Consider the following 14,013-nt stretch of genomic DNA (forward strand, 5'->3'; position numbering starts at 1 on the left):
TAATGAGCTTTTACTGTTAACTAAGGGATTTGGAATGAATTCCACTTAAATACTGTAGATAAGGAAGCTCTCTGAGCATGGAGAGACATGATCTGCTCTATGTTTTTGGAAGAAGGACCTAGTGACAACACGTTAAGATGAACTAAAAGTGGGGAGGAAATGAATTAAGTAAGGTTGTGCATTAGAAGTTACTGCAATGGTGCAGAGTAGAGGGAACACGGGTACCCAGACTAGACTGATTATTGGTGGTCCAATTAAAAGCCAGGGGACAAATGTCATATGACACCCAGTGATGTTTTGGTTACAGAGGGTAAAGGGAAAGCAAAATTAAGGTTCTTCCTTTGGTTTTGGTTCATAGCAATTCAATTTACTTATTATGAAACATACACTTTACTATGAGGTGCTTGTCTTGGATAAACAGTTGAGTCTAAAGGAAAACAAATTTAAAATAAGAAAATGGAAAAAAATGTTGAAGAATGATATTATATTGCAAGGTACATGATACAGATCTGCAGTTTTCTAATTTCTCCTTTTTTATATCTCTCCGTTTAAATGCTTATCTGCTTTATAAGACTCCTTCTAGGATTGAATCTCATCAGTGAGGTTATAAATGATAGTGTACAGTATTATATGAAAGTTGATTGAATCAATAAACAGAACACAAAAGTGTTGACAATTGCCATTTATATTTTCCATTATATGGCACACAGCATAGGAAAAGAATTCAGTCTGGCATAATAAGCAAATGGTGAATGGATCAAATATCTGCAGTGCCTAAGTCACATGCCACACTCAGCTCAGAAGATGGGCCCTAAATATTTTGTAAGGCTCCATCATTTTTCCTTTCATGGAATGACTCTCATAGTTTAGCCAAATTTACCTCTCTTTCACCAAGACGATGTGTTTTCTAACATCTATTACAATAAATGACTCTGTAGAAAGACTGTATTATGAAATCAATGCTATAAAATGAGCTGGAGTCTTTTGCTAGGCACTGGGGAAAATTCATTTCTTGGTGTGTGCAGAAGAAAAATACTTTTCCCAGCTTATATTTTCAATACAAGGCAAGGTTGGGAAAGTTCCATAACGAAACTACTTGGAAGCTGCCAGCAGGGCAGGCAGCTATTGTTATTTTGACACATCACTGGGGGACACGTACTGGGAAAAGCCTTAGTTTTCTTAGCTTAGTTCCATATTGCCCAGTGAATCATCATCACAAAGTGTTCTGAGGAGTGGTATCATCAGGTAGCCAGTGTGGGTGCACTGGGTATGAGATACAGATGAACTTCCTCATGGGAGAAATATAGGGTTGAAGGTGTTCAAAGCCTTCTATGTGGTAAATAGAACTCATGTGACTGATGTTCAGAGAAGTACTCCTGATTTGCAAGAAAGGAAAAACAATCTGTTATACTCTCATTACTTTGTCATGATTCATATGGAGTTTTGTAATCATCTTGTTCCATGATTTGCAAAATAACAGTGTATGAATCCTAATGATCTATACTGATCACTGTCCTAGTCCTCATTTTCTATCCCTGTATAATATGTTATTCCAAATTTGGGACCTAGAACATTAAGGTAAGTGTGTAAATGTCCTAGAAACAAAGGGATGAAAAATGAAATCATGAACAAAATTGAAATATCAAACAACTGTATCTCCGCAGGGAAAAAAAAAAAAAAAAGACATTTCAATTTTGACAGGTAGTAAAATGAATTGTAGAACTTTCATGAAAAACCAGAAGGTAAAAAGCAATTGATTTAGTGAGTAGGAAGGAAGGGGCAGTAAAAGGATTTTATTATATTTATTGATTTCTGGGGGCTCAATGTTATACTGCTCATAAGGTCATCTTATCACACTGACAACCAGAGCTCAATCAAAACAGTAAATCACACTAGATAATTATGAGTTTATGCTTTTTCAATCTAAATGATAACACAAAATGAAAAGTAATTCCCCAGAAACTCTTTTTCTGTTATCAAAAAGCTTGCTGAACTAGAAACCTTCGTTCTTTACTGTCCAGAGCTTAAAACACCCTTCACAGAGTTTGGTCAACTAAAAAGTGAACTAGGGGCGCCTGGGTGGCTCAGTCGTTAAGCGTCTGCCTTCGGCTCAGGTCATGATCCCAGGGTCCTGGGATCGAGCCCCGCATCGGGCTCCCTGCTCCGCGGGAAGCCTGCTTCTCCCTCTCCCACTCCCCCTGCTTGTATTCCCTCTCTCGCTGTGTCTCTCTCTGTCAAATAAATAAATAAAATCTTAAAAAAAAAAAAATAAAAAAAAAAATAAAAAGTGAACTAAACATTATATCTATACAAGATCACAAAAATTACAAAATTTAAAAGACTTGCTAACGTGAATAAAGGAAGCATTTGAAACTATAAGAATAGACATAAAGTGACAGAATAAACTAACTCCAACATGGTATTTATTATTTATTAAAACAACGTCCCTTATAGGACCCAAGATTTCTATGATATTGTGGTATGACACCACAAATATTTAGTTTAACTTGATTAAATCTTCCCAGTTACATTACGGTCTCAGTTGACTAGGAAATGAGATAATGTGGTAATTTACAGACTATATATAAATAAGGTTGCCATTTTTCAAGACCTAGAATAAAATAAAAGGCATTTAACACTAAACATCTAATAGTAACTGAAATGATCTCATTTTATTTTTGTTTAATCATTCTTATTGATCGTATCTGCTTGCAGTTGCTGAGTATCTAATATTCATGAAGTGTTTTCACATTTATGTCTAACGAGATCCTCATAATTACCCTGTGAGGTAGCCCGGATATTATTATCAAATGTGGAAACTGAGGCACAGGGAAGGCAAATGACTTGCTCACATTCCTAAATGTCAGAGCTAAAATTATAACCAAGTCTTTTAAATTCATAGGTTTTTCATTTGCTTTTCTACTAAGTTGTTGCTACTGTGATCTCCGCCCTACCCAACCGCAGTTAATGATTGGAAGCACTTTACAAAGAGAACTGACTTCAGTATGTATTTCTGAACTGGAACTCCTATCTACTTGGACTGGTTTTTACTTGGAGAGATTATAAAGTAAAATTCTACATTTCCCAAACTTCTCTGCAGCTATCGTTTTTTATGCAAACACAATTCAGCCAATTAGATGTACTCAGGACATATTTCAGAAGGCAGTAGGTGTGCAAATGCTAAAGCATGGCAGCTCCTGGCCCCTGTTGTTGACATGTGAGGTCGTGAAAACAGGAAGGTTTCCTGGAGCAGTATTTGGTGCCCCATTGCAAGGAGGCAGTGGAAACTTATTGCTTCTGCCCAAGCCCCAGTGGCAGCTTTTGAAGTGGTGTCCCCGCCGTCCTCCTAGGGAACCAGTTCTGTCTGGCTTTGTGAGTCCCCTGAGAAATACAGCCTAGAATCTGCTCCATCAACCCTTCTAAAGTTTTTGAAGGTGCTTAAATTGCTGAATAAAAACTCCCCCTGCTCTATTTTCAACTTTCTGAGGGACCTCCATACTGTTTTCCAGAGTGGTTGCACCAGCTTGCATTCCCACCAACAGTGTAGGAGGGTTCCCCTTTCTCCACATCCTCACCAACATTTGTTGTTTCCTGTCTTGTTAATTTTAATCATTCTGATTGGTGTGAGGTGGTATCTCATTGAGGTTTTGATTTGGATTTCCCTGATGCCGAGCAATGCTGAACACTTTTTCATGTGTCTGTTGGCCATTTGGATACCTTCTTTGGAAAAATGTCTGTTCATGTCTTCTGCCCATTTCTTGATTGGATCATTTGTTCTTTGGATGTTGAGTTTGATAAGTTCTTTATAGATTTTGGTAACTAGCCCTTTATCTGTTATGTCATTTGCAAATATCTTCTCCCATTCTGTCGGTTGTCTTTTGGTTTTGTTGACTGTTTCCTTTGCTGTGCAAAAGCTTTTTATCTTGATGAAGTCCCAATAGTTCATTTTTGCCTTTGCTTTCCTTGCCTTTGGTGATGCTTCTAGGAAGAAGTTGCTGCAGTTGAGGTTGAAGAGGTTGCTGTCTGTGTTCTCCTCAAGGATTTTGATGGACTCCTGTCTCACACTGAGGTCTTTCAACCATTTGGAATCTATTTTTGTGTGTGGTGTAAGGGAATGGTCCAGTTTCATTCCTTTGCATATGGCTGTCCAATTTTCCCAACACCATTTGTTGAAGAGACTGTCTTTTTTCCATTGGACATTCTTTCCTGCTTTGTCGAAGATAAGTTGACCATAGAGTTGAGGTTCTATTTCTGGGCTCTCTATTCTGTTCCATTGATCTATGTGTCTGTTTTTGTGCCAGTACCATACTGTCTTGATGATGACAGCTTTGTAATGGAGCTGGAGGTCCAGAATTGTGATGCCGCCAGCTTTGCTTTTCTTTTTCAACATTCCTCTGGCTATTCGGGGTCTTTTCTGTTTCCATACAAATTTTAAGATTATTTGTTCCATTTCTTTGAAAAAAGTGGATGATATTTTGATAGGGATTGCATTAAATGTGTAGATTGCTCTACCATAAGCCCCAGCAATTGCACTACTGGGTATTTACCCCAAAGATACAAATGTACTGATCCAAAGGGGTACATGTACCCCAATGTTTATAGCAGCAATGTCCACAATAGCCAAACTATGGCCAAGATGCCCACCGACAGATGAATGGATAAAGAAGAGGTGGTATATATATATATATACACACACACACACACACACACACACACACACACACAGACATATACACAATGGAATATTATGCAGCCATCAAAAAGAGTGAAATCTTGCCATTTGCAATGATGTGGATGGAACTGGAGGGTATTATGCTGAGTGAAATAAGTCAATCAGAGAAAGGCATGTATCATATGATCTCACTGTTATGAGGAATTCTTAATCTCAGGAAACAAACTGAGAGTTGCTGGAGTGGTGGGGGGTGGAAAGGATGGGGTGGCTGGGTGATAGACATTGGGGAGGGTATGTGCTATGGTGAGCGCTGTGAATTGTGTAAGACTGTTGAATCACAGACCTGTACCTCTGAAACAAATAATACATTATATGTTAAAGAAAAAAGAAGATAGTAGGAGGGAAAAATGAAGGGGGGGGAATTGGAGGGGGAGACGAACCATGAGAGACTATGGACTCTGAGAAACAAACTGAGGGTTCTAAGGGGAGGGGGTGGGGGAATGGATTAGCCTGGTGATGGGTATTAAAGAGGGCATGTTCTGCATGGAGCACTGGGTGTTATAAGCAAACAATGAATCATGGAACATTACATCAAAAACTAATGATGTAATGTATGGTGATTAACATAACATAATAAAAAAGAAAAAGAAGAAACTCCCCCTGCTTCAAATAACTCCAAGTGGCTTCTGCCTCTACCACAGAATCCTGACTGATACAGGTAGTTTTTGCCCCTTTGTAATAAGTATGAAAGGTTTAAAGGATTCATACAGATGTCAGTGGTTTGAATTCTAGGAAAACAGAGGAAGAGTTTGCTAAAGCACTGCTCAATATTTCTTCAAGAAAACTCATTGATATATGGCAAACACCTATTTGCCTAGCTGGATACTTTCATGTAATAATGTAATATGTATGACTGTTTAATTTTATGTACTGGTCAGCCAGGGGTAACGTACAGAGAAAATAAATATGAGACCAGTTTACTTAAATAATAAATACCACAGGTATTTAACATAGGCCAACATGTGGTGAAACCATATAATGTAGGTAACATAAAGAAGCGGGACAAATTCTATTGAAGGAACGTTGCTCCAGTGGATTAATCTGGATGACCACAAGTGCCTCTGTGCCAACATGCATTGCAATATTCCTTCAAAATGATAACCACATACTAACAAATAGTCAAAGGGATTTGTAGGTATCACATGCAAATGTAGAGAGGCCCATAGGTTGAACATGAGCAGCACTTTTGAGTTGCATTTTGTGGTCAGTCACTGTAGATACTTTTTAGAAGACCTGATACACCATAGGGAGCCAGAGATAAAAAGGAGAAAAATAGGCTCATGGCCATATAGGAGATCCCCAGATCTCCCACAAACAGTTGGACAGAAACCTGGAGTAGATGGAGGTCTTGATACAGGAATGACGAAGAACCAGACCAATGGTATTTTTCCTATTATTATGTCCTTATGTTTGCATTTCAGGAGATATTGTTTGTAAAAACAGCCCACAATACATTTAGGATAGTTTTATATCCCCAGCACTTAGCAACATGCCTGGTACATTGTTGGTATTTAATAAATATTTTTAAAGGAAGTGATAAGTAAAAAAAGTTATTAAATAAATTAATCATAGATATTTAATGAATGGATATAAAAGGAAAATATGTAAAATAATGACTGCATATATGAATATACTTCATTTTCTTCAGTAACAATATAATGCATTAAACAATATCCTGTTGAACTTGAAGTATTGATTTGTACTCCCATATACACAACTTCTAGGGAACAGCACTAGTGCTAAAGAAAATAGATCTCATTATCTATTTTTCCTTTTAATAAGGACTTGGAATCATATTGTCAACTTTGAGGATGACCCTAGGATTATTGATTTTCCACTGTGTTTTGGGAACTGAAATTGTCTTCTGTTTTCATAAGTGATAAAAGCAATGACTGTGTGACCCTGGAAATTGGCTGGGTCAATCCTGACACTTTTTGGACTGAAGCCTAGTAAATGGTGACAAATCTCTGGAGAGCTCTGTGTTACAAATGGATTTTTCTTTTGAAAAAGAAATAGCGTAACAATGATGTTGCTTGTTTAGTGTGAACTTTCCGATCCTAAGTAGAGCCATTTTGAGCAATTGAGACTCATCCCTTTAATATTCTTGATCCTGCTGAAGGTCTACTTTGTTGCCTAAATGGAACTAACAGAAAAACTTAAATCTTCATTCACACTGTATGAAATGTAGTTGATCAGGCATTTGCATTGTTAATTTTTGTGGTTAGAATTCTTACTTTATTGATAATCAAAATGTTCAATACACTTTGGTTCATTAATTTCCTTTATTCAATACATATTTATTATATACATGATGTATTATAAACCATTCTAGGTGCTGAAAATATATCAATCAACAAAACAGACAGAGATCTTTGCCATCAGGAAGCATATATTTTAATGGGATGAGACCAAGATTACACAAAATAAGTAGTTAAGTTGTACAATATATTAGAAGATGCTAAGAGCTACAGAGAGAAATAAAGCAGAGAAACGGGGAGGTTTGAAGGGGTATGGGTTGCAATATTAAATAGGTTATTCAGGAGGGCTTCCTAGAGCAGCTAATATTTTGAATCAAGATCTGAAGTTGTGAGGAATTAAGCCATACAGATAACTTGGGGAAGGAGGTGACAGTACATACATTGCTCTGAGTTAAAAGCTCCTCAGGTACTTTTTAGGACGAATAAGAATTCAATTGTTTTTTGGAGTGGAATTAGTAAAGGGGGAGAGTCATAAGAGGTGATGTCAAGAGTCAGGGTTGCTGCAAATAACCTTACAAGTTATTTACTGAACAACTCCAGGGGGCACTATTCACATTGATCATGTTTTCATGGAAGCTCTATAATGCAGCATCACTGCAGAGAAGGAATAGGTGTGGATCATTTAGGTCCTGGATGTATTGTGGAGCCACAGGATTGGATGATTGATTGACTAAAAAACATGAGAGAAATGCTCAACTAACAGGATAGGGTTTCCATCAAGTGAGACTGGGAAGTTAAAACAGGTTTTGGGGAGAAAGATAGGACATATGTTTGACATTAGACATCCAACTGGGTATGTCAGATAGGAAGTCAAATAAACAAGTTTAGGATTCAGAGGAGAGAGTTCAGCTGGAGATCTAAATTTGGTGAGTTATCAATACATAAATTTTATTTAGAGTCGTAAGACTCATTAAGATGATTAACAGAATGAATGCATAAATAGAGAAGAAGTCTAAGGATAGATCTTTGGGGCATTTAACATTACAAAGTCAGGGAGAAGAGAAGACATCCAGGAAATATACTGAGAAAGAGAGTATCAAGTGAGACTGGAGGAATACTAGGAACCCACAACAAAATGAGAGCCAACTGAAGAAGTGTTTGATAAAAGAGTCTGAATGTCAAGTGCTGTTAATAGATGAAGTTAAATGAGAAACTAAGAATTGCCCGTTGGTTTTACTATTGGACATGCACTGGTGAACTGGATAAGAGTTCAGACGGACAGGTGAAAGGAAAGCACATCAGAATGAATTTAAGAGAGAATGGGAGGACCTGCAATGGAGACAGTGAGTATTAATAACTATTTCAAGAAGTTTTGCTAAAATGGAGAGTCTAGAAATGGTGCCGTAGCTGGAGGGAGCAGCAAACCTAAGCGCAAGATTACCTAAAGATGGGAGTAATAGCAGTATCTTTGTACAGAGAGGGAAATGATTTAGGAGAGAGGGGAGAATTGCTGGAATAATGCTCTTGAACAGTTGGAATGGGGTGGGATTGAGTGCAAAAGTGGAGAATTTGGCCTTTGTGTTTCTAGTTCTTTTATTCATCATTTTAAGGCAGAAGCCAAGATTGTGTGCTTCCCTCATGGGATGCCAGTCCACAATTTATATTTATGTTATTATTAACACAGCTTATGTTAATAAGTGGTAACAATATATTCCACGAGCTTTTACTAAATAGTAATGGCCACTGAGTAATTGTCTGTAAAGATTATTATAATTATATATTTTTTCTGTGACTACGTTAAATCATACCTATTATTATATTTTCATTTTGTTATCATCATGTTGAAGGGCTAGTTGTAGTAATGGGAGCATGTGGAAGTTCCCCTTTTTTTTTTTTTTTAAAGATTTTACTTATTTGTTTTGAGAGAGAGAGAGAGACAGAACGCAAGTGAGAGAAAGAGTGCATGAGCAGGGGGGAGGCGCAGAGGAAGAAGGACAAGCGGACTTCCCAGTGAACAGGGAGCCTGATATGGGGCTTGATCCCAGAACACTGGGATCATGACCTGAGCCAAAGGCAGAGGCTTAACCGACTGAGCCATGCAGGCACCCCTGGAAGTTTCCTTTTAATTTATTGATTTTTTTTTTTTTTTTCAGTGAAATAAGATCATCAGCTGAGAATGAGGATGGGGGAGATGTGAAGCAGTTTGCAGAGACGATGCAACAGTGGCCTAGGAGAATAAGATGATGAACAAAGTGAGGACTTGCAGCGTAACTTCTGGGAAGTTTTGAGGGTCTACTTGAGGTCTGTGTTCATGACTTTAAAGTGAGAAAAATCAAATGTTGGCCCCAGCCAAACATTGTTTCAGGGGTACAGGCATAGATTAGGTGGAGATTTGGATCCAAACAAGGTTGAGGCTTTGCAGTATGATGAACCAAGAAGTGCAAAGGAGTTCAGAGTGTATTCAAGGGAATGCTTATGCTGATTGGCTCTTGAAATAAGCAGAATAAGGAGGAAAGCAAGAACTGAGAAGAGTGAAGGGTGGCAGAGATGTGGTATGAGAATATCTCATGAAACGCCAGACTGCATTTCAGTAACTTTTTCCCTTCATTGTTGCCTCTGCTACATGGAAAGATTTAGTTCTAGATTTAATTTAGTAACAAGAGAGACAGTACCAGATATTAAGTATTTAGAGCTTCTCACAATGCCCTTAACCTGAAAGAAATGATAACATTAAAGACTCAGATGGAAACAAGCATAGTACTATCCATCCCATTATGACACCATTTCTATAGTTACTGTAAGCAGACACATGTGAAAAGAAGGTACTCAAAATAATTTTGATTAATACAAATTACACTATCTTCACACTGTTTCATTTGTAATTTTATCTCAACTAAATAATATTCTCAATTTATCTTGCCATATCTTCTCTCCATTCTTAGTACCTCAAGAATTTATACACACTATACATTTGCTATTTTTAAAATTTTATTATTATTATTATTTAATTCTCTGATTGCCTATGTTCATGGAATAAAGCACTATTTTAGGTGGGATGGCTAGGGTGCGTGTGTGTGTGTGTGTGTGTGTGTGTGAAGTAGAAATGTCGAAGAGGGCAACTTGCCCTTTTTAAGGCTGGCTAGAATGCCCTTGATTTTCTGATTTTGAACACATTTCCAAACCTATTGGGTGCTTACACAATTATGTAGCTGATGGGTTGGAATCAGTAATTTAAACACATTACTTTGCAGATATAGATTTGCATAAACTATTACTTTCTCTGAGCAATGGAATACATTTCTAATATTATTTTTGAGTACAGCTGAGATTTCTCTTAGGAGTCATTTTTTCCCTGTAATGTCATCTTAATGCATTTACGGAAAAATGCGTTAAACATTTGGTATAGGCATGTGCCATCCCTTAGGTTGTCAATTCCCTCCCCTACCCCCAAAATACAGGGTCTTATTGCATTTTAAAATCCCTCTGTGACATCCTGTGCCTTCTGTAAGAGTTAAAATATTCATATCTGTGATTGTTTCCAATATTGGGGAACCTTTACTCCATTTAAAATAGGTTAAATTTCATTAGACAAAAAGTAAGTTATGTTAATAAATGGTACCTACATATTAATAAAAAATCCCTTATATTACTACCACTTAAGTAACTGCCTATACAGATGATTACATTATTATACTTTTCTGTAGATATGTTGACATGTTTCAGATTAAAATCATACCAAAATATTATATTTCCATTTTGTTATCATCATATTAAAGAGGTATCATATTTGGAAATCACAGCATTGATACAATTCTCATCTCAAAACAACCTGACTTCAAGCCCGCTAATTCTCCTGTATTATCAATCAGTTTTACCTCTCTTCACTGTCAACATGCTTGGAAACAATTTCTCATATTCCCATATTGTTCAAGTTACTGCAGATATGATGGTTGGGGACTGAAATGTCAACTATAAAGAGGTAATCATGGAATGATGAAAATGTTCAGCCACTATAGATAAAGTATGAAAGAAACTATCAAGCTGAAAGAATTTTTCAAGTTGAAAAAGGCAAAAGAGAAAAAAGAAAAGAAAAATACGTGGTAACAAGCACCTTTGATGGATTATCCAATTTGAAGAGAGTTTACTTGGTACAGTAGGAGTTAAGTAAAAAAAAATAAATTCTTGAAAATCTTGGCTCTTGATTATTTCACAGTCATTTAATAATTAAAAACAAGTTTGGTCAGTGAAGCAGTTAAATTAAAATCTGTCAGTGAAAGTTAATTATGCTATTATTGACCATTCTAAGAATCTACTCACAAAACTAATGTCTTGATTGATAAATAGCTGTAAAGTCTGCTACCAACACTTCTTAAAAAGTTTTGGGCCGTTATCTTCAGGGTATTCTATATAAATATTCCTTTGGATGGTCTACAAATTTTAAACATTGGGGCAATTTGAATGTAGGCAAATGTCAAAACAGCTGAAGAAAAATGCAATGCAAAAACAATGTGTAGGGAATGGGTTCAAACTCTGTACCAGAAAGACAAAAATGAAAACAAAGAACTCTTTTTTAAGTCCTTGGGCTTAAAAAAGAAAGGAGCTTACTTAAGTAATGGGAGTTTGGGAGACAAGCAGTTGGCTCAGAGGTTCAAGAATGCCAGATGTGAGGTCCCTTATTCTCTCAGCCTTTCCTTCATAGTTTTAAGATGCTACCTTAGTTCCAGCCAATAGGACCAAATGCGAGGCAAAACAAAGGAGCAAAGGCAAAGGGTAGAAGGGCAAGCATCACCTGTATCTAACCTGCTTTCCTGGAGCCTCATACCACACCTTAGGCTTATATCTAAATGGCCAGAAATATGTTAATAGTCTCCTACCTGAAATAAAAGGTGAAAAATCAGTCCTTTAGCCAGACACTTGGCTCCACAAGCAAACTTTGGGTTCATTCAGTAAGAAAGAATGTAAACAATGGATACTAAATATGCATTTAGAAGTGACAACCAAGGGTGCCTGGATGGCTCAGATGGTTAAGCGTCTGCCTTCGGCTCAGGTCATGATCCCAGGGTCCTGGGATTGAGTCCCGCATCAGGCTCCCTGCTCCTTGGGAGCCTGCTTCTCCCTCTGCCTCTTTCTCTCTCTCCCTGTCTCTCATGAATAAATAAATAAAATCTTTAAAAAAAAAAAAAAGAAGTGACAACCAAGGACGAAAGACATCTATTCCCTGAAATGAGAATGCAGAAATGAGAATTCCCATGCCCTACTGCTAAGCGGTTCACTTCCTAATCTTACGTACAAAAGACAAGAATAATGATCTGGAAGGTTATAGAAGAGCAATGAATTATTGGATGAATAATTAGGATGAATAATTAGGAATGTTGAGAGATGATAGAAGAATCTGGAGAATTAGTATTTCAAATGGTAGACAGAGTTCTATGCAAAGGTGATCAGTATGGTTGGATTTAGGTCCCTGAGGCCCTGAGGCCTAGAGTATAAATTTCCTGCATATTCTGGCCCCACATGAGCTGCTCAGGCTCATCTCCTAATTCTCAACTCAAAGCTTTCTCTGACACCAAATCAATTTCTTCTTCCTTTCCTCAACATTTTATGCTCCTTTTGGAGATTCGTAAAGGTAAGAATTATCAGAAATTTATTTTATATTCTACAAATTTCATCCTTCTAAGGACACAGGAGGTTATCAATAATCACTGATGGATAGATTAATTATGGATTCATGGAATACTGTTCATCATTATGATTGCAATTTGATATACTTTCCTTTGGATCATTAGGTGTGTGGGTCACAGTTTGACAAACTTTTACTCTGAAGAGCTATGTAGTAAATATTTTAGACCTTGCCAGCAACATAATGCCTCTGTCATACATTGTTCTTTGTTTGTTTTTTACAATCCTTTAAAAATATAAAGCTGGGGCGCCTGGGTGGCTCAGTCGTTAAGCGTCTGCCTTCGGCTCAGGTCAGGATCCCAGGGTCCTGGGATCGAGCCCCGCAACGGGCTCCCTGCTCCGCGGGAAGCCTGCTTCTCCCTCTCCCACTCCCCCCGCTTGTGTTCCTGCTCTCGCTGTGTCTCTCTCCGTCAAATAAATAAATAAAATCTTTAAAAATAAAAATAAAAATAAAAATATAAAACCAATCCTTAGTACACCAGCCCTATAAAAACAGACTACAGGCCAAATCCCACAAGCAGTGTTTCCAGAGCCACTGACAGGTCAGTGCTGAAGCAATATATATTTTACCAGAAGAGTGGAACATGTTATTTGGGCATTATCTTGTGCTCTTTTGAATGCTGCTCTCTCTGCCTAGTTCTTCTCTCCTGTCTTCTCCCTCAAGCACACTTACTCATTTTTCACTCGTGTTATCTCAGTGGTCTGTCCTGTTTTTTAAAATTTTTACTCCCCCTTTTAACTAACCAGTGCCTCCTTTGTGGCTCTAAACTGCATATTTCTCTCAAAAACCTAAAATACTGTCTTATTACACTTAAATAAAAACCCTGAGAATAAGCAGCATCTCATTCATTTCTGCATCCTTGATATCAAGTAAATGCTTAGCAGATAATAGATATTCATTAATTGTCTATTGAGGAAAGGGAAGAAGGAAGGAAAAGAGGAAGAAAGACAGGAAGGAAGAATTAGTATTTTTGTGTTCTTTGCAAAAAAGAAAAAGGAAGGGGCGGAGCAAGATGGCAGAGGAGTAGGAGACCTGGATTTCGTCTCCTCTCAGGAATTCAGCTGGATAGGGATCAAACCATTCTGAACACCTACAAACTCAACAGGAGATCGAAGAAAAGAATAGCAACAACTCTCTGAACAGAAAAGCGACCACTTTCTGGAAGGTAGGACGTGCGGAGAAGTGAATCCGAGGCGTTATTCGGGAGGATAGACGGCGGGGGAGGGGCCTCCGTCGGCCGCTTCTGGCAAGTGATAGAGCCACGGAGCACAAAATCGGAACTTTTAGAAGTCTGCTACGCTGAGGGACGTCACTCTGGTGGCGAAGTGGGGGGTGGAACCCTCGCAGGACAGTGTGGTCTCAGGACCCTCAGGGTCACAGAAAGACCGGGGGTGCCTGAGTGC

The 14,013-nt window shown here is 37.8% G+C and overlaps 1 protein-coding gene across 1 annotated transcript in view; it reads right to left on the reverse strand.

The window, feature by feature from the left end:
* LOC118553816 (bifunctional heparan sulfate N-deacetylase/N-sulfotransferase 4) overlaps positions 1-14,013 on the reverse strand; it is a 300,517-nt gene that overhangs the window by 108,290 nt on the left and 178,214 nt on the right. The window lies entirely within an intron of this gene.

This window comes from Halichoerus grypus, chromosome 3, assembly GCF_964656455.1.
Source record: "Halichoerus grypus chromosome 3, mHalGry1.hap1.1, whole genome shotgun sequence".
Taxonomy (NCBI): domain Eukaryota; kingdom Metazoa; phylum Chordata; class Mammalia; order Carnivora; family Phocidae; genus Halichoerus; species Halichoerus grypus.